Source organism: Coregonus clupeaformis, unplaced genomic scaffold (assembly GCF_020615455.1).
Source record: "Coregonus clupeaformis isolate EN_2021a unplaced genomic scaffold, ASM2061545v1 scaf1569, whole genome shotgun sequence".
Classification (NCBI taxonomy): Eukaryota; Metazoa; Chordata; class Actinopteri; order Salmoniformes; family Salmonidae; genus Coregonus; species Coregonus clupeaformis.
In genome coordinates this window covers 64248-69101 of record NW_025535023.1, presented here as the reverse complement: position 1 = coordinate 69101, position 4854 = coordinate 64248, and the positions used below count along the sequence as shown (strand labels likewise).

The 4854-nt window shown below is 56.5% G+C and overlaps 1 pseudogene; it reads left to right on the top strand.

Annotated features, from left to right (window-relative positions):
* Positions 1-608: 608 nt before the first annotated feature.
* LOC123487249 lies at positions 609-2866 on the top strand (annotated as a pseudogene).
* The last annotated feature ends 1988 nt before the right edge of the window (positions 2867-4854 follow it).

The window sequence follows — 4854 nt, the reverse complement described above, 5'->3', positions numbered from 1 at the left end:
GAGGTCGTGTCCTTGCGTGGCGGGCTTGGTTTGGACGGGGGCTCACAGTAACAGACATGGCTGTCTAACTCACACTGCCTCCTGCATGACCTGACAATCCCAGCTCCGGCAACAACGGGCTAGCTCCCTCCATCTTGAGATGTTTGAAATGGCCGCTGTACTCTAGCTTGTTCACTGTTCCCTGTCCAGAGTCCAGAGTCCATCTTATCTTGCCCAGAGGATATGTCCTTTGCTTAGAATCTGTCAAGGGAAAAATGTATAATTTTAATGTATTTACAGTGCAGCTGTGTACAGGTGTGTACAGTAACATTAATTGTGAATTCAAATCAAGCATTTATTTTAGTCAATTGATCTCAGAAAGGCAAGACTTTGTTGTTGTGTCTCTGATCTTTCCTGGTGAGATGAAGGATGTCAGGGTTAGAGATGTGAAGGTAGAGATGTAACGTCTTGGCTCTGTGATACTAACACCCCTCCTTCTCTCTGTTTTCTTTTCTTTCCCTCCCCCTCTTTCCCCACTCCTTCTCTCATCTCTCTCTCCCCGCTCTCTCTCTATCAGAACCCCCCACCCCCGACCCCTCCCTCCCCAAGCCCCTCCTATAGCTGGAGCCATGCAGTCGTTCAGCAGAGAGAGGAGCGGTTTCCACGGCAACCAGCCCTGCTACCAGCAGGAGCACCATGAATTATCACGCCTGGAGAGCTACCGACAGCACCCCCACCACGGACAGACCAGACAGGTCTACGAGGCACACGCCCTGGCCACCGCTACAGGGATGCCCCCAGTGGGATCAGGGGCCGGACCTGGATCTGGAAGTGGACCCATTCCTGGACCTAAGGATTGTTACAGCCAGCAGGCATACCCTGGATACCCCCAAGGCAATGGAGGTGGTGTGGGTGGTGGTGGTGGTGTGGGTGGTGGAGGAGGTTCGACGCCTCATGATAAGAAGGCTTACAGTGGGGGGAGCCAAGTGCCTCCTCCACCTCCCCAGCATATGCAGGCGGGCGGCTACAGCAATCACATGGGCCCGGGGGGATACCCGGCCCAGTATATGAGCGAGGGCCACCTCCAGCAGTCTAAGTGGGACGACCCAGCTCAGCTAGCTCAGTACGAGCAGGAGATGGTAGGCAGGATGGAGCCGGGTCCCCCTGGGTCCTCCCAGTATCTGGACCAGAACATGCTGGCTCACTCCCAGAGCCAGTGTCACCAGCCCCACCAGGCCTCTGCTCCAGTCTACACCAGCCCACACCACCAACCCCATCCCCCAAACCCAGGCCAGTCCCCATTGATGTACCCCCAGAGCCACCTCCACTACCCCCAGCATCCCCCGTCCCCCTCGCCCTCCTCCTCCTCCCTACATGTGAGAAGTGCAGCCCCATGCCCCACTGCTACAAGGGATATAGTATGCCACCCAGCTCCCAGTACGCTAGGCAGATGGGCAGCCACAGCAGTCTGAAGCAGGGGGATACCGACCGCCACCCCAGAACAGTTACAGCTACCAACAGACTCCCTCCAGGGGTGTGGCTCGATTTCAGCCAGCCCCAGCAGAACTACTGTCTGTCCGAGCTGTCCGTCAGATCCCCTGAGCAGTACTACCAGACATGTAGTCCCGCCTCCAGCCACTCCCCTGCACGCTCCGTAGGACGCTCACCCTCCTACAGCTCCACCCCTTCCCCTCTGATGACCAATCCAGAGAGCTTCCAGTACAGCCAGCCACCAATGACCCCAGGGGCGGCTTCTTCTTCCTCCTCTTCCTCAGCGGGTCTGCAGGACCAGGGCTTGCTGATGCCGCCGCGCTCCCACCCGTCCCCGTCCCCCAACGTGGCCCACCCAACCCCGCAGCACAGCTACACGCAGGGGGTCTCCATGAAGGAGCGCTTCTCTGAGAAGCTGCTTTGCCAACCCCAGCCTGTGGAGCCTGAATGCCCTCACCTCTCAGGTGGAGAACATCTCCAACAACGTGCAGCAGCTATTGCTCTCCGAGGCCATGGTCGCCAACAAAAGGGGGCAAGCGCAACAGCAGCAATAGCACTGGGAGCAGTGGAGGCGGCTCCTCCAAGAAGGAAGAGGAGTACAAGGGAGTGCCAGGAGGCCCCGAGTCAGCACGGTGGGGGCCCCATGCAGGACCCCTACAGCACCAACCAGCACCAGCTCGTCCCCATGGAGATGCAGGAGGGGGGATACTCCAGTAGTTCTGACGAGCAGCTGGAGAGGGGGTACTACTACTGCGGCCAGGGCAGGAGCCCAGCTCAGGCCCCCAACAACACACACCTGGGCCTGGACACGGCCTCATCCTGCTCCATGACCTCTCCGGACGACATGTCCACCCGGTCTGGTGACTCTGTGTCCGGCCTGCAGAGCGTGGCTTCCAGGGACAACCTGACCCCTGACCCCAGGTCACAGGGTGGTCACGACCCCCCACAAACCCCCATGAAGAGCGTGGGTGACGAGAGGTCCCCCCTGAGTGTGACGGTCCCCAGCCCCATGAAGCAGGAGAGCCAGTCCCCTCCAGATATCCAACGTCTCGGCATGCCACTGAAGGAGAACTTTGAGGAGTTGGCCTGGACGGAGAAAATGGCAGACTACGAGGACGATGGCATGAAAAAGACTCCCGACAGCGAGCGTGACTGCAGAGGCGGCGATGATGTCACAGACACCTCCGAGAAGCAGGAGAAATGGCCGGAGGACGAGAAAGGCCCAGCTCTGTATAGCAAGATCAACAAAGCAGTGACCGAGGGAAAGAGCTACTGCTGCAACGAGAACATGTACCATGAGATACAAAACAAATATGACAGAGGCAAAGGGGACTCGGCGGATAAGTCCCCGGCCTCTCAGACTCCAGCCACAAGGGAGACCTGGGCCAGGAGATGAAATCGGAGGCCTTCAAATCCGAATCTCCCACCGACTCTGAGAGCTCAGTGAAAACATCACCCTTTATTTCCAGGGGTGATCTTGACCAAAATCAATATTTAACAGAGAAGGAAGACAGCTCTGAGAACATATCCCCTACCCCCCGGGGCAAGGCTTTGGATGAGAGGCTCTCTGCCTCAGAGAAGAGAGAGAGCAGAGAAGAAGAAGAGGAGGATGAGGAGGGGGAGGAGGAGAGGCAGCAGGACTCTATATCTCCTCCTCTGTCTACTGAGGAGAGAGAGGGAGAAGAGAGTGAGAGCCTGCCATCGACTGAGGAGGTCCTCAACAATAGAACGAGCCCACAGAAGGAGCCTTCTGGGAGAGCTGTGCAGCAGAACAGAAGGCCAGAGCCTGGCTCAGCCTTACCGTAACACAGAGCCTGCAGAGACAGAAACCCAAGCAGCACAAACAGACCCAACAGCAGCAGCAGCAGAATCCCCAGAAATGGGGTCAGCCATTTGTGACACTCCACCCCCAGTCTCACTTCGGCCATGATGGTTTTCTCAGCTCTCAGTGAGATAGCAACACCTCCAGCTCCGGCTCACACCAGGGACCATATCGATCGCAGCGATTCCAACGTGCTGGAGCCTGACTCCCCTCAGCTGCCAGGGAAGTCGATACTGCACTCCAGCGCCCTCCTGGGCCAACACCCCACCCTCGCCAAAGAAAGGTGATGAGGACATGGAGCTGGGCATCAGCTGCCCAAGCGCTGTGACCCCCTCAGCCAAGCCGAAACCGTGGCCCCATCTGCACACCCGCAGGCTTCCGGCGGAAGCACGGCCGAGGCAGGAGGAGACTGATGCACTCAGGTGTGGAATTCAGGAGACAGCTGAGTGTGGAGAGAGAGAGGAGAGTGCCTCTTGCCCCCCAGAAACCCTGCATGCCCTCCAGCAAGAGTCCTCTGTTCTCCGATCAGATAGACATGGCCGCTCACCAGGACATAATCATGACGGAGCGAGACACCCAAACTGCTGGTTGAGGGCTCCCGCTCCAGAATGTGCACTCGCTCGTTCAACACGCAGGACACAACCCCTAAGGATCCCCAGCCCCCTGAGAGACGGAAACCAGGCGAAAACCAGGTTCGAAACCAGGCCCAAAACCCGGGACTGAAGTCAGGGTTAAAACCAGGGCCTAAACCAGGACTAAAACCAGGACCAAAACTAGGTCCAAAGCCGAGTCTAAAACCAGGACCAAAACCAGGTATGAAGCCCGGTTCGAAGCCCGGCCCAAAACCAGGTTTAAAACCCGGCCTAAACCAGGCCCAAAACCAGGTCTAAAACCAGGGCCTAAACCGGATCCAAAACCAGGACCAAAACCAGGTCCAAAACCAACTGAAGGAGCACCCCGTGGTCGTCCCCAGGGCACAGGCTCTAAGTTGAAGTTGGCACAACAGGAAGGTCCCATTCAACCCATCACAGGGGGGTCCAGGAAGAGGCCAGAAGAGCTTGAGCATCAACAGTCAGCAAGGTGATGGGAACCAGGAAGTGAAAGCTCCAGGCAAGGATGGAAAGAACATGGTCCTGAGATCCAGAAAGCCCCCAGAAAGAGAAAGGAGCAATCTGAGGGAATCCTAACTCAAACCCTGACAGGTATAACAAAGCCCAATGCAGTGTTAGAAAATGAGGAACGTCTCGAGCATAGAGCAAGCCCTCCCTGTCTTTCCTAACCAGACAGACACCAGTGTAACAGACACCAGTAAAACCGACACCAGTGTAACATACATCAGTAAAATAGACACCAGTGTAACAGACACCAGTGTAAAAGACACCAGTGTAACAGACACCAGTAAAATAGACACCAGTGTAATAGACACCAGTAAAATAGACACCAGTGTAACAGACACCAGTGTAACCGACACCAGTGTAACAGACACCAGTGTAACCGACACCAGTAAAACAGACACCAGTATACCTGTCGCTCCACCTGAGAAACCTAAAGAACCGACTGTA